The sequence below is a fragment of the Cornus florida genome, unplaced genomic scaffold (assembly GCF_030987335.1).
Source record: "Cornus florida cultivar Cherokee Brave unplaced genomic scaffold, ASM3098733v1 CherokeeBrave_3.0.0_Hap2_Chr11, whole genome shotgun sequence".
Classification (NCBI taxonomy): domain Eukaryota; kingdom Viridiplantae; phylum Streptophyta; class Magnoliopsida; order Cornales; family Cornaceae; genus Cornus; species Cornus florida.
In genome coordinates this window covers 60,145,252-60,165,619 of record NW_026775581.1, presented here as the reverse complement: position 1 = coordinate 60,165,619, position 20,368 = coordinate 60,145,252, and the positions used below count along the sequence as shown (strand labels likewise).

The 20,368-nt window shown below is 32.3% G+C and overlaps 1 long non-coding RNA gene across 1 annotated transcript; it reads left to right on the top strand.

Annotated features, from left to right (window-relative positions):
* The first annotated feature begins 1,288 nt into the window (after positions 1-1,288).
* LOC132286771 (uncharacterized) lies at positions 1,289-4,971 on the top strand. Its single transcript, XR_009472856.1, has 3 exons — positions 1,289-2,278; positions 2,423-2,583; positions 2,723-4,971. It is a non-coding gene; the product is annotated as an uncharacterized LOC132286771 (long non-coding RNA).
* The last annotated feature ends 15,397 nt before the right edge of the window (positions 4,972-20,368 follow it).

Genomic DNA, 20,368 nt, shown 5'->3' with positions numbered 1-20,368 from the left:
CAACCCTTGTATCTCATCATCAAACTTAATACCGATGCCAGCCAGCTGATTAATAATTCCTTGGAATGTATTCAGGTGATCAAATAAAGGAGTCTCGTCCTGGTATCTCAATGCCATCATCTGCTTAATCAGAAACAATTTATTATTTTCAATCTTTCTAGCATATAGCTGTTTAAGCTTACTCCATAGAGAACGTGCATTCGTCTCTCCACTAATATTGTTCAAAACATTATCATCTACCCACTGCCTCATATACTCACACACCTGTCGATGTAACAAAGTCCATTCCACATCAAACTTGTTTTCTGGTTTTTCAGCACTAAACACCGGTAGATAATAATCTTTCACATAAAGAAGATCCTCCATTTTTCCTTTCCATATGTGATAATTTAAACCATTGAGATTAATCATTCTACTCATATTTGCTTCCATAACTCAAACTGCCAACCTGACAATTTGTCAACCTGAAGCTCTGATACCACTTTGTTAGGAGAGATAACAATAAACAAATACAATGGAATAACTCTTCTCCCTATATGCAAGCAAATATAGTGTATCTCTAATTTTATATGTACTGAAAATAATAGAAAAGAAAATCAATCACACCAAACCATAAGAACACAAGCAATTTTTTACGTGGAAAATTTGCCCATTGTGAGGAACAAAAACCACGAGACCTAGTCCAGTTAAAATCTCCACTATCAACCAAATAATGGGTACACAAAATCTTCTCTAATCGTAATTAGAGGCTACAATACATCTCATCAAGATATCACAAATCTTGGCAAAAAACAAAGAGAATTGGAGAGAAAAATACCAAAACCCGGTTATGTTCACGGGCACGAATCACTATTCCCGAGCTCAAAATCCAATCTCCACCGTTCAGATTTTAACTCATTGAGTCGTGAACCTCTCCTCCACATTTCAGCTCGATCGGACCACAAACGAAGCTGGATCGGACGTTTGATGAAATCTGGGCAGAATAGAAAAAACCAAACATTTTTCTTCTCTCTTTTGTTGTGAAAGTTACGGCTGATCTTCCTCTCTTTTTATTCTGACTTCCTTAAGGTTATTCACCCTAAAGAGCTGGGCTTTGGGCTTTCCTCCATATAGAAGGAAATAAACCCAACAGAAATTGAATCCCAAAGTAATTTCCAAGCATCCAGGTCTTTTGCTTCTTAGCTTGGAGAAGGGGATTGTTCCAAGGTGTGCAGTTCTGCAACTTCTGATGTCAAAAAATCTGATCAACGAAGACCTGAGCTTAATTATACACTCAAAATGACTGAAAAGTTGTTCGTGGGGAAGTTTGTGAGCAAGTACCAGAATGTGATTCCTGAAGTCGTTGAAGCACGTCAAGGCAATATACAATTTCAAGGGTTTCCTTTTAATTTAAGAACATGAATGGTTGCATTAGTTGGGGAATTTAAGAACAGCTTCACTATCATGTATTACAACAAGTGCATGACAAATAGTTATTGGGAGCTTATATGGAAGTTGTATGGAGTAGCGACAGTGGCATTATAAAATATAGCTCAGGAGAAGTTCCCCTAGCATCCATTAGTCCTAAGCGGGTTTTTTTTTCCCTTAAAGTAACCAAGGCATTTTGTAGACGTTTGCTTTTTATGCTCTAAGATTGATTTATTTCAATTTGTGCAATTTAAGCATCATTTTCTTGTTCTTCTACAATGATGTCTGGACAATTCAATTTGTTTCCTCCTAATCTTTTTTTATTTTTATTTATTTATTTACTGGTTCTTTATTTTGTATTCACTTATATGAACTGTAATTTTGTTCTTGTTGTGTGCTTTCACTTTCACTGCATAGCACATTTACAAAGCTGTCATTTTCTCAAATAGATGTTGTGTGGTGCCTGTTTCAGGGGCTTTAGCTCAGCCCCATTGCATAGGCGTCACCTGCATCTATCCACTAGAAAGGTATGATAAGAGTGTGGGCATCCTTTAATGGCATTCTCCCAACCATCTGGATTTTTTGAGCCTTTGCATCTGGATCTATTTAGGGGGATATAATTCTTGTATTCGTAGTGAAACAAAAGTTTCGAGGAGAGTTTTGTGACCAATAATCATGACATGATAGAGTTGCATTATTATGAATAACCAGTTTGTTTTTCTGAGTTTCACACTGCTGGTTAGCAGGAATCTTTTTGTGACATTATTTTGCAGTGGTAATATGTATTAAATCAGTGGTCACAAAAAAAAATTGCTAAAAGTTAAGTCTAGTTTTTCCCTCCACTCAGCTGCACGGGCAAGTAAGATATCGGGTAATGCCTGCTTTCATTATATTAACGGCATTTAAGTAAATTCTGCTATATCATGCTCTATTACTGGATTTAACCTCTAATTCATTTATTCCTTGAACATCCTAACGATTCTCTGAAAGTGATGCTTTGTTTTTCTGTTTGCAGTTCATTTTCTGTTCGGCCTGTTTTATTTTACTCTTAGGATGTGTTCGGCAGCATGGAATTGGAGCATTGGAACAAACAAAGCCTCGTAATGATGCATGAGAGGAAGCCACTAATAGATGATGATGTGACGAGGAAGATACCAATAGGAACCATACATACAGGTGAGATTTTACTCTTGCTATTTGCACCTAATAAATTTGAATTTGGGACACCAAAACTATTTTATTATGATCTAGAAAGTAAAAATTGAGGATGGTAAATTTATGCGAATAATGTGCTCCATACTTTTGTACGAAACAGGTGGAGAGCATATTTCGATTGACTGTGATTGAAGGGGGATAGCATATTTTTGTTGAAGAGGATTGAATGGGTTTTATGCTTCTTTTCTTTTTTTTTTGTTTAGTTGAATGGGTAAGCTTTGAATCAATTAAATAAGGAAAAATAGGAATATACAAGAGGTCCTATAAGGACTAAACACATAACAAATCAGTGTAAAACTGAAGCAAAAGACAGCAGGGAGCAAAATAAAGGATCTTTATTCCTTCCATAGCAACCACAGATCAGCTTCTTCAAATCTTCAGCATTTCCATCCTCATCAACAATGCACATTGCATGTGCCACAACATTCACTACTCATCAAGGAACAACAACATTAAGATTATTATGATATCAAAACACACACAGCAGAGAATCAATCAGATAAAGCCCAAGATTGGCACCCTGCAAAGGCACAACCTTGAATGAAAAGATGATCAAGGTCCTCCATGCATCCCATATCTTTCAGATCAGTACTTCTCTTCAACTTCAAGGAGGAAATTCTTCCTCTTACATTGCCTTTGATAAGGCATAGAGTATGCCTTGCATCAATAGATTTATTATTTCTAAATGCTCTGGCATTTCTTTCCTGCTAGATGAAGTAGATAGCAGCAGAAAAAAGAAGTTTGTGAAGCAGAAATTCCTTTGAACCCCAATTAGATGAACACCATTCAATGAGGTCTTTCCAGCAATTAGAGAGTATAAAGAATCCAGCAACATGCTGTATGAATCTCCAAATGTAGTTACTGAATTTTCATTTGAAGAAGAGGTGATCCAAAGACGAATCACTTTCCACGAGGCACAAGTAACAAGCATTTGTGTAGTGTTTGATTAGCATTGGCTTGGAATCCAAAGTGTAAAGCCTGCTTCTGGCAGCTAACCAAGCAATGTGGCCATGCTTGGGAATATAGTTCTTAAACCAAACAATTTTATGCCATACAAATGTTATTGAAGGGGGAGTGAAGGCCCTCAATGTATGAGAGAGAGAGAGTTTTGTTTGGACTAAGTTTCCATTCAATCAAGTCTGGCTCACTCTGTGAAGCATGGATGATGTTGAGTTGATTCATGAACAACTGGGATTGAAAGAACTGCAGGTATTGGATTGTGGGAAATTAGGCTATCAACTGTGGCATGAATATTGTCCACTTGAAGAATTTCCAACTCAGTGAGACCAAGTTGTGTGACAATAGGACCATTAGGTAGCCAGAAATCTAACCACATCTTCGTATCCTTGCCTGAGCCAATCTTGTGTCTAATCAACCCTCTTACCATGCATCTTAATTTAAGTAACTTCTTCCAAAATCCAGAACTGAGAGTGGAGGATCTGGCTGTCCAAATGCTCCTTGCTTTGATGAGGTATCTGAATGTCCATGCCACCCATTAACTTTCCTTTCTGATGCAAAGCTTCCACAAATACCTAAGATTAGCAACAAGATTAGACATTTCCAAACATGGAAACCCTAGCCCACAGTACGACCTTGGCCTGCAAATAGAAATCCAGGCCACCTTGGCACCTGACTTGTTCAATTCTATCCCTGACCAGTAGAACCTCATGAGAATTTGATTAATTTGCTCAAACACTTTCTTAGGTAACACAAAGGTATGGGACCAATAAGCTTTCATAGAGTAAAAAATGGCCTTAATCAACACTGTCCCGCCAGCATATGAGAGGAACCTATAAGTCCATCTACTAATGTTTGAAGTAATCTTCTCCACTAGAGTTTGACTGTCTCTAGCACAAATGGTGGAGGAAGAGAGAGGTAATCGAAGGTAAGTAATAGGTAATGTCCAGCATTAATTTGATGGAGGGCAAGTATGGTTGCCTTGGTTAATTGAAAGCCCAGAATAAGTGAAGGAATTGTTAGGAGCACCAAAAAGTACTAGGACAGAAGGGAGATTTCCATAAGAGAACAGTAGAATGTCATCAGCAAAAGCCAAATGTGTAATGTCTAATTTGCTGCATCTCCTGTGGAACCTGAAACTGTTTGAAGCACTGATAGAGCTCTTGATTGAGAGAGAAAGTACTTCCATGGCAAGGACAAAAAGCAAGGGAGATAGTGGATCCCCTTGCCTTAGACCTCTCTTTCCTTTGAAGAATCCAAACAATTCACCGCTGAGTGAGATAGAATAAGATGGTGTAGAGATGCATTGTGTTAATTCAGTCTCTCCATTGCTTTTATATATTGGATTCTTCATTGACGTCGGATTGAATGTCTTTTTATACATTATTTTTTATGGTCTTTCTTCCTTTTCTCCCTTCTCTTTTGGTACTTATTTAACACTTAGTGTTGCAAATATCAATTAGGCTTCGTTTAGTCCAAATAAACTTCAAGTGAGCTATTAGAATTTTGAGCTAATGAGTAATTTGATGGACATTGAACTTCCCAGAAACTTCTCTGTTTTAGTAAATTGATTGTTTAGTTAGTTAATTAGAATTTAGATGTTTGCTTGCACTTTGTCATATGATTTTGTAAAACCTAATGACTATGCATTCTAAATTAAATTTTGTTCCCATTTCATTTGAACAGACCGTTTCGTAGCATGCACGATGAGCAGCCAAATCACCATGATAACTAGTAATTACAAAGTCATTTATTAAATTTATTAGAATTATTATTTCGATTTTCCTAATAAACGTTGTTTTGAACTATCTAATTCAAATGGTCTCTTATGATTTGGATTAGATTTAGAGTTTTTTTTATTTCAGTTATCTGAGAACGGTTTTTCGAGTTTTTGAGAGCTGAACCAAGAATGCCATTTGTTTTCCCTTTACTTGTAGCTTTGTCATCTTTTATTGCCTTTTAGTAGCATTTTTAACAATGTGACATTACCATGGAATGGATGCACTAAAAAAAAGTACCTCCCAAGGTTGAGTCAGGGACTCTTCAAACAACTATTACAAGAATTTATGTTTCAATGGTATTACATTAATTGACTTAAAGTTTTCCAAGTATATATATAGTTTGTCAGGGTTCACTCCAATTAGGTTCCCTTCTCGTTTTCTTTTAAGTTTTAACTCTGTTAATTTGTTGTGTTCTATTTGCAGATATAGTGAGGGAAATGAAATAGAATTAAGAAAATGAAAAGGCAAAATGATGATTTCCCTCGTATTTTCTTGTACTCAGAGAGGGTTGAATAAATGTGAAGGAAAAATCAAAGGAAATGGAAAAGAAAAGGAAAAATACTTTTCCTCGTATTTTCTCATACTTGGAGAATGGAATATGGAATGTGAAGGACAAAAAATATTAAAAGGAAAAATGACATGTTTCTCTAATTTTCCTCATATTTCCTCCTCCTTTACATTTTTTGTGCTAACCAAACAAGAAGAAATGTTTTCTTTTGCAATGTAATTTTTCTCATGATAGTGTAAAGTGAAAGAAAGTGAAATAAATAAAAGAAAAATAAAATTTTCATAGTTTATTTGATTAGCATTAAACTTTTTAAAGAAAATTTTGAAAAAATTACTATTTTATAGCATGAAAGTTATTTTCATAAAACATTCTTAATAAATGAAAAAAATTCTTGTGCTTTTTGTACCAAAATTTTCCGAAGAAGTTCAATGGTTATTTCCTACTATGGTAACTTCTAAATTTTTCAATACTTTTCTTTTTTTGGTTACTATTTTCATCTATCCAAATAAAGAGCAGTTTAAAATTAGGTTAACACTTAACACCCGATTTATATAGATCTATTTCACTTTCTATCAGAATCGGGGACAAGTCTCCCTTTAAACAATGACCTATTAAGGGTAATTTGGTCAAAAATATTTCCTTATTTATTAAATATTTTAAAAATAATTTTTAGATTACAAAATTCCCATTAGATTCATCATCCTCATCCTTCTACTTATTTTATTTTATTTGTAGCTTACCAATTAAAAAATTTGAGTTTCATTATCTCTTAAAATTAGGGTTTCTTTGTCAACGTTATATTTTTTCCATAGCCCCTTCACCATGATCCGAAAACATATCATAGTCCATAACTAAGAGTATTAGATCATTGGTCGTGAAGGGAATTCATTGGGGGCATGAGGTGGCCAATCTATTATCATTCGGATATGCTTTTAATGTGTATTCATTCCTTGAGCACTCAGAAACTCCATTGATGATCTTTCCTGTGGTTTGCAATGTTTGTTGGTTAAAAAAAAAAAAAAAAGAACACATTTTGTGTGCTAACAAGAGGAAGAGAAAAAACCTTTTGATTTGGACATGAGGTAAAAAAAAAAAAAAAAAAAAAAAAAAGGGAAAAAAAAAACTCAAAAAGCCCCAGTCAGAACAACTACTGCCTCACCAGACATGGTAAAATAAGTGTTTAATTGGGTTTAATAAGTAAGGTAAATTTTTTAATTAAAAAATAAAATATTATAAGAAAGATATTTACCTAATAAATTATCATGTGGTGACTTATTAGTAATTAAGTTTTGAAATTGATAATTATTTTTTTATTTTTTTTTAAAATAATTTTAGAGTAATTTTATTTAAGTTTGTTTACCAAAATTTAATTTAAATTTTATTATAATTATTTTATTATCTCACAATATTAAATTATTATTATTATTAATTTTTTTGGAAAAGCCCCACCACACTAGCCTGCATCTGGGGCCTCTTTGGCACTATATCATGAGACTAGCCCACCCTATCTTGAAAAAAAAAAAAAAAACAGATGGGCCGGCAGACGGGTCTTCAAACTACTACTGTGATGACCCGAATTTTCTTATATTTTAATTTATAATTTTATTTCTATTATTATTATTATTATAATTTTAAGTTCGTTACACTGTTTCAATGAAGGTGTAATTGTAGTTTTTTTATATAGTTTATATATATATATGTGTGTGTGTGTGTAAACTGATGGAGTCCCATGATTTTCTTTAATAAGTTTTGTTTAGTTTGTTTGATATATATATATATATATATATATATATATATATATAGTATGGGATAAGAAGTGGAGCAACGAAATGGGATAAAGGAAATGGCTTTGGCGCGGGTCCCACTTGAATGTTGTGAAAGTGTTTTAATGGCTTAGATTTTTGTCACATGTTTATACATATAGATTATATATATATATATATATATATATATATGTATTTTGTGCATCTGGAGGAATTGTGGTCTGCGAAATGAGAAAGGGCAGTGTATTGGCCGGCCCACTTGATATTTAAAGAATTGGTTAGTTTGTTGCATATTTTATATATATATATATATATATATATATATAGTTTATTGCATCTGTGGATGGAAAAAGGGTGCAGCCGAGATAGAGATGATGGGTTGGGTGGCGAAATTAAAGAAGAAAGAAATGAAGGAAATGCTGATGATTTGATGTGGGTTCACTAGGATTTGTTTGGCGAATTTTGCTTGGCTTTGAATTGTTCATGTCGTCTTGGTTTTTGTTGGGCTGATGTAGTCGTTAGGTGGTATGTTTGGAAAGTGAAGATTGAAATGATGGGGGAAGGAAAAAGGTGTCAGCCAAAAGTAAGAGAGAGAACTTGTGATGTGTGAATTGATTTTTGTTTGGCCAAAAATATGGGCTTCACGTGGGTTCTGATGGAGTGTAGCAGTGGGATTCACGTGCGCTTGTTGGCTGATATTGTGTAAGGATAGTGGGTTGCCTTGTCTATATATCAAGTATTTGGGACTTTGTAGGAGAGCAAAGAAATAAATAAATTAGAGAGTTTTGAGAAACAGAGAGGTTCGAGGGTCTGCAGAGGAGCCAAGATTTCACAGCAGGCCGGAGTTTTGAGGCTTGATGATTTTTCAGTGTAGAGTTCTCTATACCTTGAATGGCATGGGGAGGTTTTACTTTAATATTTTTATTAAATATTTTTAATTAAATGCATATGTATTAAATGTATATGTTTATGTTGTGAAGCTGTTTTATTAAACCTCCATGGAATTCTTGTTATGGTTTTTCCTACTGGGACTTTTTGTCTCATCACCCTCCAGTTTCAGGTACCGAAGATGGACGGGAATCGTAGAAACGGGCTTAGGATGAAGAGTTGCCAGTTTCAGGTACCGAAGATGGACGGGAATCGTAGAAACGGGCTTAGGATGAAGAGTTGGCGTTACAGGATTTATTTTTTTTTATTTGGAGATTTTTTGTGTATTTGAGGAAATTAATTTTGTATAAAAGAGGGGGTAATTTTTATGATCATGTGTGTATTTTGATGTATTTGTATATGAATAAATGGAGGATTTTATTGGAACTGTCGGGGTGTGACAACTACGGATCCTTACCCTCTTGTTCTATTTAGGATAAAGTACGGTAACACTCTTAGATTTGCTTAAAGAACATTCAGACAAAAGTTTATTTATTTTGGATTATTTATTTTGGAACAATGACACCCCTAAAATTTGATACATTTACCAAATACACCTTAATAGTAATAAATTAACATTTTTACCCTTTAATTTTTATATTGACTAATTTAAATTCTGAAATAACTTCTCTAACCTTATACTTATAACAATTTCTTTCCTCTCTCCTCCCTATTTTCTCCTCCTCTGACTATCACACATCAAATTATAGTTAGCTCAAGTCAAATTCATCATTCTACTAACTAAAAGATTTTGCATAAATTAAATTATACAATTCTTCCCAGTATGTTATTCCTGATACATTATTAGAAGTCACTAACTTTATATTAGGTTATCTAATTATGTGTATATTATACAATTATTTTTTTTATTATGTGTAAGTGCATCACAAATGTAATTTATATATATATATATATATATACACACACACACACACACACACATCATTAATTTTCCACAGTGTTCTGCCATGGATATCATTAGCTAATTCAATTTAATTTCAAATATACTTGTATTGAGCACACATCATTAATGTTCCACAGTGTTCTGCCATGGATATCATTAGCTAATTCAATATTACGGTTCCCAATCTTGTACACACTACTATATTTTGGAAATCACATGAATTTTGCAAAGGCTCAAAAAATAATCTTATGATTTGAATGGTTATTTAAATTTTCTAACATGATGGTGGATAAATTAATTAAGTTTATATATATATTTTTAACTAGCGAAGTTTTGACATTGCTTTTAAAATCATACATGATGGGAAATTCAATGAGGAGTTTATTATTATAATCATCAGCATCGTTCTGACATGTCTTACGATTTATTTTTTTTTTTTTTCTTGGTATTTTAGTATTTGATTTCTAAGGATGATCGTATCAGCACACTGCCGGAGGACATACTCTATTCCATTGTTTCGAGATGCTGTTAAAGCAAGAATGCTATCAAGAAGATGGAGAGATCTTTGTGTATCACTGCCTCACCTCAATTTGGATTTGCATACTGTGTTTGGGGCACCATCCTTCAGTCAAGTATGGAATAATGAAACAAGTATGCACCGTTGCCCAAAGTATAGGCGTGAGTTCGTGAAAATATTAAATCAGTTTCTAATCTTTTACTTGGGTCAAAAGATAAGCTACTTCAGGATTTCTTTTTGCCTTGGAAGGGAGGATTCTCGTTTAATTGATCATTTGTGACCTCTTCAATTTGAAGTTTTTTGCATTAAGACTTTGTGAAGGTTTACAAAATCTTGAGCTTTCTGCTACTAATCTGACAACCTTTGAACTTTCTGATTGCGCAGTAATAAAAATTTCATTCTCTAATGTACCCAAGTTGGAAAAAGTGTTTTTTAGTCTGATTTGCCAGAATGGTATGTCGTACATATTCGGTGAAGTTGCTAAAGTTCTTCCTCAGCTCAAATCTCTTTCAATAAGATCGGCAATATAGTTTGCAGAAACTATATGTAGTGGTAAGCCATCACAACATACCATTTTTGATATTGATCTTTACTTCTTTTATGTGTTGTAAGTTATCATAACTTGAATTAGTTCTTTTTCGTTATCCATCTTTATATTCAATTAACGGTTTATAATGCTTCATATCATTTATGGAAGAGACAAACTCAAACCAGGGTGACGTTGTTCTGGAATACATGTCCTTCTTAAATTATTTCTCTTTATTTATCTCCATCTACCCTTGTATCTGCTACTGAAGTTTTCTACAGAACTTCTCTAAATCACTCCAAATCACTTCATCCAACCAAATAAATCCCAAATTATTGCCCAAAAACACAGCTTGTACCTTTTAGTTAAAGCTAAACAGAATCATTTTCTTACAAAACCCAACTCAATTCGCTATTATAACAAAGTTCGGATCAACTTATCAAAAAATAATAATAATAATAACAATGTTCGGATCAGTGAGATTCTGTGAATTGATAAAAATAAATCTAAAACAGAGATTACCTGATAGGGATTTTGTTGTTACATAAATTGATCTAGTGATATATGTATATATTTGAGTAGTAATACAAGGTTTAAGGTAAAAATTAGGATTTTTTTGAATCAATTGAGAATTTTTTGGGGTTGAATTCGAGTGCTAACCGAAGATTCAGGGAAGTAAAGTAAGATCAGTATTGTAAGTATGGAATATATATATGTGTGTGTGTGTGTGTGTGTGTGTGTAATTTTCATTTTTAGACTACATGTACATGCACATATACATATAACCCAATTTTCAGATTCTTAAAATCCCACCATTATTTTCTTATAGAACACCAATTTTCAATCCCACTCGTCTCTTGATTATTAGCAATTTTAGTACCATACAATCTCTGCAAAACCCAACTCAAACCTAGAACATCAAAAGTCCGTCTACCGTGAAATCTAATCAACTGGACTTGGTGAGAATCTTCATAGGTGGGATGACCAAACTTGGTTTCAGTGATTAGAGAATTTAGAGGAATGGCTTGAGCAGATTCAAATTTTGAGGCAATAAGGAACAGAAGCCATGGTTGGACGACGTAGAGGTTTGGTATGAGAGTCTCCTTGAGGACTAGTGTCCGTGTTGTCTAAAGATTATATGATTAGTGAAGAGAGGGTGAGATCCCTTTGAGGAATAGTTTGTGACGATTGACTTGGATTCTGAAGCTTCATACGGGAAAGCTTCTCATAGAGATATTTTGAGAGGATAAGAGATGAATAAGACGATGATGCAAAGTTCTGTTTTCTTTGCTTTGGGTTCTGGGAATGGATTGTGGTGAATGCGGTTGGAGGCAGTGTATGAGAATTTGGACGAGGGCGAAGGCTGTGGATATAAATATAAATATGTATATTATACGTATACTTGAATGGAAGCCATAGTCTTAAGTCATTGATTCAAGAACAAGGACATATGTCAATGGGTAAGGTTTTAAATGATTACATAGAAGTTTAATTTAGATGAGCCTAAATTAAATATGTCATGTGGTGGTGGTGTGACTGTGGTGGCCGCGGAGGTGGCGAGGTGATTGGTGATGGCGGAATGGAGATGAGAGTTGCGGTCGATATGTATTATATATATGATGCAGAGTACAAAATTTAAAGCATACAATTGAGTATAGTAACAAGCAATTAAACTAAATTCAACTGAACCGATGTCAGAAAAGAAGCCATTGGTGGATGACTGTGTGTTGGAAAAGTGTTTGAAAGGAAGGAAAATGAGAGATGCTTGGATACAGTAATTTTTGTAGATGCTTCCCCGGTAGCCCTTTATACCCACCACAAAGACCCAAAACCAATTCAATGGACATTTACGTGCCTTTAAGCACACGACTAACCTCCCAGCAGAGATATCTCAGTCTCATTTGGGCTAGTTTGTTTTAATGTAAAATATTTAAAATATATATATTTTTTAATTTTTTTAGTATTTAATTGTTGTAAAATATTTATGAAATAAAGTAAAAATAAATAAATATTTTACTTAAAAAAAAAATTGTAAAATAAATATTTCACGTCGAAACAAACAGGACCTTAATATTAGCCAAGATCAAAGAAAATCCAATTCAATTCCGATTTGCCCTTCTTCACTCACTAATTAAAGTCAGCCGGATTTGCATCTTGTATTGAATTAATAATAGTATAGATATAAATATATACATATTTGATCGGATTGAATTACTATAAATATTCTATTTATATTAAAAGTAGTGCCTCCCATGAATCTTGAAGTATCATATTTTGACTCTTTACATTTATTAATCTAAATTTTTTAGTACTTCAAAATAATAATAGCTTTCACTTATTTTTATAAAGGGATGTCGTCTCGAGAGAAAAGGGTCTATGTCTGTGTGTTATAAACCATATATTTTTAATGTCAAATTTTTAAAGGTTTCGCATGTAGTAGGAACTAATTCTTTACAACATTTAAGAAAATATATGAGAATTTAAAAATAATTTTTTAAAATTAAAAAGTGAAAATATTTTATTAAACTTGATTTATTCTCAACTTTAGGAATTCACAATAGATCATAAATTATTCTTGTTCCCGAAGAGAATCACCGGCCCACTTCTCGTAATTACAACATTTATTCGCTTTAATCAATAAAGTTTTTTATTATTTATTTCTACAAGTTGCCTTTTATTTAAAAATAAATAAAAATAAAAAAAAATTTTCCTTTTAATCTAATTGGGTTCCTGCAGTGCTGACACTTAAATTCAAAGGAAGATATTACCACACGACGAGAAAAAGACATGATTTTGCTTGCAGCACTCGAGATGCTACTAGTTTTTGTGGCTCTTAACTTAAAAGAACAATCTACCTGGTGGAAATTAAGCAAGCACTTGGAGCAGTGGGGCTCAAGTGATCGGTACTGAAACGTAATGGCTCCTGCAAGAAAGCCACCGAGGTTTAATTCTTCTGGAACGCCAAAAAAAAAAAATATATATATATATATATATATATATATATATATATATATATGAAATGAAATGAAACCACCTATCATCTATAAGCCACCACCACCTCATAGATTTTCAACTTCAATTTGTATGCAGTTTTAAATTAGTTATTTGCCAAAGTAAAAAGGTAATAGATTAGCTGCAGAGTGAGTACCAAAACTCTCAACAAGTATTGTGCCCTGACGACTTCTATGTTGTGCGTGTTGGGTGGTTGGTTCAAAAACAGTACGCTACGTCATAGGAATTTAAAGAAAAAAAGGGAAATGGTAGTAGTAGCTACTTATCTAAAATAATCCATACCAACTTTAAGAAACTTAAACATCTGAGTTCCAAAAGAAAAAGGCCAGAGCAGGTGTGTCCGTGTTTGAATCCTCCCTCCCCTAGTTTACTAGGAATAAATAATAAATAAATAAAAAGTTCCAAAAGAAATAACGTTCACCATAAAATAGCTCAACAGGCCCAAAAGAAATAACATTCCCCATAATTTAGTTCACAATGATCTAGTTAACGGGCCATCAACAAAGTCAGCACACTTCACTAGTAGACATTTTATGCATCACATTTTTGAGTTATCGAATAATCACTTGTGCTTTTCTGCAGAAAATCTTATCAACCAAGAGATCATAAATAAACTTGCGCTTCTTTTTAAAAGGTGTTTATGCATGTCTCCAGCATCCACTTCCTAAATGTATTCTAAACCACTCATCAATGACCATCTTGTCAAGCCCAACAGCATTCTTGAGCAAATAAATAGCAAAATCAATTTGATTCCAAGTTCCACAAAATCCACCAATTTCAACTTCTTTGAGTTGAGTGTGCGGGTCACTAAGAGTCTCCTCCACACTTCTTTCGAAATATTGAGGTACTGGCATCTGCAAAGTCACATATAAACGCAATACAAATGGGTATTCACATACTAGATGTGAAATAAAACACAACAATAGCTTTTATACTCTTCTAACAAGAAGAGAGAATTTCTGAAAGATAAATCACAAGAGTTCTCATATGTAATTGAGGTGGTGGTGAGAGATGAGATTGAATAGAAATTGAGGTGGCCGTCGAGGTTCCAGTGATGGCCATGGCTGTAATTGTGGTGGTTGAGGCATCCAAGGGTGATGAAGCCACCAGATGGAGTTGTAATTGCAAACCAAGAAGCTGCGATTGCGAACGCAAAAAGAGAACCAATGAGTTGTGATTGCGAACTGAAAGCGAGAACCCAGGTCATCCAAGGGGCTACGATGGAGTTGCGATTGAATATAAAGTAGAACGGATGTCTGCGATGATGTTGTGGGAGCAACAACGAAGATGCGATGGCGATTTTGATACCGGCCCCAGTGGTAGTTTTTTTTCTGTGCCAGTGAAGAAGACGGGAAAAAAAATAGAATAGAAAATGATATATACAGGCGGACAAAAATCCTCTCATGTTCTTGTTCCCTCCTGTTCGGATGTGTGGCTCAGATTGGGCCACGTCAATTAAAAAAATTACTATTGATTACAGTAACAAATGTTTAATTACAGCGGGCCCCACATGCATATATACGTTTGATTGCCTGGTTAATTAATATTGCAGGTATTGGTGGAGTCACATATGAAAATTCTTATAATTGCAACAATACTGACAATAACAAACAGGTGGTAGGAGATTGCTCAACTTTGATTGCCACCTGCCTCTCCATATACAAAGGCTTCAGTGAAATTCTCCATATACAAGGGCTACGATGGAGTTGCGATTGAATATAAAGTAGAACGGATGTCTGCGATGATGTTGTGGGAGCAACAACAAAGATACGATGGCGATTTTGATACCGGCCCCAGTGGTAGTTTTTTCCTATGCCAGTGAAGAAGACAGGAAAAAAAATAGAATAGAAAATGATATATACAGGCGGGCAAAAATCCTCTCATGTTCCTGTTCCCTCCTGTTCGGATGTGGCTCAGATTGGGCCACGTCAATTAAAAAAATTCATGTTGATTATAGTAACAAATGTTTAACTGCAGCAGGCCCCACATGCATATATAAGTTTGATTGTCTGGTTAGTTAATGGAGTATTGAGTTCACCACCATTAATATTGCAGGTATTGGTGCAGTCGCATATGAAAATTCTTATAGTTGCAACAATACTGCCAGTAACGAACAGGTGGTACGGGATTGTTCAACTTTGACTGCCACCTGCCTCTCCATATACAGGAGCTTCAGTGAAATTCTGCAACATAATAATGAGATTTATTACGTGTGCATAATTTAATAGACAAATGGTATTACTTATAAAACTACATGGAAAACGGTCAGGGGAGAAAAGTACCTCAACCTGAATTGTTCCTTTCCTTGAGTTCATCTAATTGTGAATCTTTAGCTCCATGGTTGGTTTCAACCTCTTATATTTTCATTTACATGGATCTTTACAATGGAAGCTATTGGGGATTTTGTCAGTGTTTTTGTTGTTCCCTAATTTTGTCTTTACCACAACTATAAATTGCATTCATCTCAGCAAATTTACGACTGCAGTTGTGTGACCCATTAAGATTATTAAACAAACACAATGTACCAAGAATCTAAGGCCCTCAATTGCAAACCAAATTTAAACCAAAGCTAATCCATTTTCTATAACGTTAGGATAAGACTATAAAAAAAATTAAAGTCAATGAATATATTTAATTTCGTATAATAATGTGACAGTTTAATTTTTTTTTTTTTTTTTTTTCCAATGAGACATGAACTTCAAATCTTTTTTGAAGCTAGTATTTTCTTAAATATTAAAACTATGTTAAGTTACTACTAATTATTACAACCACTCATAATTCTCAATTACCATTACAAACAATATTAAACAAAAACATATGGTCCATTCTGTATAACAAAGTACATCCCAACTCTTTTCTAGTATGTATAAGCAATTAAATTTGAATAATTTCTCATCCATTTATTAATTACTGATACTTAAAAATATAAATTCCTCTCCAACATTAATTAGGGTTTGCATGTCATAAAAAAAATGGGGTTAAAAATCATTCTTCAAAATATGAACCCAATTAATCATAAGAACAATAAATGCAATATTTGTTTCCAACAATACTTATAGTTCGAAAATTTTGCAATATGAACTACTCCCTCCGTCCCCTTATTAGTACTCTATTTTTCTCTTTTTACATGTCCCAAATTAGTTGTCCTCTTTGAAAAGTCAAAGCATATTTTCATTATATTTCCATCATTGTCCTTTATCTTTTTAAAAAATTTCAAACTTTAGTGTTATATATAGTTAATGTTTGAAGGACAATTTAGTAATTTGAAAAGAGGACAATGCATTAATTGCATATCGCCTTAAAAAGTTATAAAACTAAAAATGAACAACTAAAAAGGGACGGAGGTAGTATTAAATATGAACCCAATTAATCATAAGAACAATAATTATGCAATATTTGTTTCCAACATTAAAAAGGGCTGAAATTTTTTCTTCAAACTACAATCCTAAAGAATCAGTAAAATGATAAATGCAATATTTATTTCCAACATTAATTAAGGTCTAGATTTAAATAAAAATGAACCAAATTTTTTTTTTACAAAATCCGAATCCAAATAATCATAAGAACAATAAATGCAATATTTGTCTCCAACATTAATTAGGGTTCAGATACCATACAATATATATAACTTTTAATAGTGGTTCAGATCAGGAATAAACTTATAAATACATTAACAAACTAAAACAACAAACAAACCTAATATATTGGAAACGACTTTAACTTACAATATTGAAAATAGAGAAGTCTTTATCTTTGTAAATTCAAATAATTTACGCCGGACACTTTCGCAATCTTTTTCTTCTATCTCTTCCTTCTTACAACTTTCCTTTTCCAACCATTCATGTACCCGAGGATTCACTGCATGTACCAGTTGCCCTGTTTCTTTGGAAACCATTATCCATGGAAGTAAAAAAAGAAAGAAGAACAAATTTTAGGAAAGAAATAAGACCTCTCTCTTGTTTTGGTAACTAATAAAAATCTAATTCTATTTTGAGATTTGGGAGAAGAAGATACAATAAAGGGCGGGCTTTTGAAATTTCAATTTTCAAATTGGCTGCAATACTGTTCTTATATATGTATATATTATGCGTATAATTCATATATATTCTGTATATAATTTATATTTCCATAAATACAGATTTTAACTTTTTTTACTTTTTTACTGCTACTACAGTGAAAACCGGCCAAAACAGGAGCACTGTTCCAATGGAGAGGATTTTGGTCCATATACGGGCACAAACTGTTTACAGTAGTTATATTTTTTTGGTCCATATACGGGCACAAACCCTTATAACTATATTTGAATTTGTAAATAATACTATACTATATTTTATGAAATGACCATAATATCCTTTCTTATTGAATTACATTTAATATATTTATCTTATTTAAATAAATTATGAAAAAATTCATACTAATTTGATAAGATATTTTTCATTAAATATACATAAATTTACCTTTAATTTTTTTTAATTATTTATTTAAATACAAAATTTTAGTATAATTTTTTTATAAAAAAATTAATTATTTTTTATTTTTAATGAATATATTACGTGAAAAGAAGGTATTTTTTTCAAAAGTATTTTATTAATTTTTCATCAATATATTGTATAGAAAAATGATATTGATACATTTTATTATAAATAATAAAGTTTTAATAATAAGTTAATCAATTTAGAAAATGGTAGTTACAAATCTATTTATCTTTTTTTTTTCATTTTTATGATAAATTAATACTAAAAATAAAATTAAGTTAAATAGTATAATTAATATTTACAAAAAAGAAAAAATAATAAAAATAATTTAATAAAAAATGAAAATTTTAATGAGAAAGGGTAAAATAGTGTTTTGAGATTAATTTGTCCTTAATTGTAACAAATTAATAGTTCAGGGGGCGGTTTTTAGTTCAGCGGTTTTTTTTTTTTGCACTTAACCCTATTTTATTTATTTTATATATATTATTTTTATTATAAGGACAAATTAGTCAATTTATTGTTCAATTTTCTCAAAAGTCCTTAATTGCACAAATTATAAAATGTAGAAGAATTTATTGAAAAATAGCGGTAATTAATTGCACATTTTGTATATAGTGAAAGAATTTTTTTGTACTTAACCCTTAAAATAAAAGTACAAGGGGGCTAGAGATCTTCAAATCATTGATTTATAATTAATTTAATAAGATAATGTAAATTAAATATCAATAAAAAAAAAATCAACTAAAAAAAAATACTAAATTCCAATAATCAAAAACCAACTAAAATAAAATAAGGAGTTAGAGTGTTCCAAGCTATTAATTTATAAATAATATATCTATAGAATTATTAAAAATTATTAATTAATATAAAATGAGTTTTGTAAAGAGTTTCTATATAATTGTAACACAAATTACCTATTAATATAAAAAGAGTTTCCATAAAACTCTAACACAAATTACCCAATTTTTATGAGTTTTTATTTTTTTAATTAATATTATTTATATATAATAAATAGTAATGTAAAATTATTCTTCTATATAGATAAATTATTTTTTTATTTTCTTTACTTTACACTTTACAGTTATACACATACTTTCATTCACATGCATCACACGTTTTACTAGTAAAATAAAATATGCCATCTATATATATATATATATATATATATATATATATATTATTTGTCATTTAATTGGTATTGGTTGATGAAAATTTTAATCAAAGTATTGTTTGCATAGAATTTTATTATCTGTAGGATTAGAATTCTTAAAGTACATAAATTATTCTTTATTTAAAAAAAAAAAATTTTATTTTGTCTTCTGCTATTGGTTTTTTTTCTCACTGATTTATCCTCTCTTTTTCATATATTTTAGCCATTCTCTCTCCTTCTTCTCTTTTATTTTTTTTAAATTTTTTTTTTTTTCTAGTTGGGACTCGTCGAACCCCTGACCTCCCTTTGGGAGGTAGGAGCCTTATACCGCTAGGCCACAGGTCTGTTGGTTTTTTAAAAAAAAAAAATTATTATAACATAAAATATACATGTTAACATATCGAGTTATCGGATCGGATACTTGATAAATTAACAAATCAGATATGAATTCACTAGCATATAATTTGCCTGGGTAAAAATATAATGAATTGAAATAAAAACGGGCTCTAAGCATTGACGGGAGATAAAAGAATCGAACTGAAGTATAAATGGATTGATGGACAATATAATGAATTGTTTGCTATATCCTGACATGTAAAGACACCAAATTCAAATCCTGCCAGACCCAAAGTAGGAATAGGAGTGGGAGCACCCTCGAAATGGAAGAGCAACACTTATTTAGAAGAATTGTGTGACTTAAATTAAACTCACACCTATCAATCCCAAACAATTGTTGCATCAGCAAGCTTCGTTTAATTTGATGTTGTGCCCTGGAGTTAAAATTAGAGGGGTTTGAACTAAATTTACTCTAATTCTAATTATGAGATTCCCATTTGGTCACTAATTAGAAATACAAAAACAACTTCGAGGTAAGATGGAATAACCCTTTTCAAACCCCATAATGGCAAGACTCTCATGCATTGAGTTTCCTAATGTGTATTCAGTGTAATGAATGTTCTTACAAAATGGGATCTGCTATTTGAAGTATATAAATTTGTTATTCTACCCCTCCTCTCTCTCACAGAAACAACTGAGATGATTACATGAGTTGGGATGCAGGCCTTTTGAACCGCCTAAGGGTCAAACGGGTGAGTTAACTAAATTTTGTTTTAAAGAGCACTTTAAACTTAATTTGATCCAACAAAACCCCATTTTGATTGCAAAACTGTGCATACACATCTTTCAACACATAATTGGTTTGACTCCTATAGAAGAAAGCCACAATA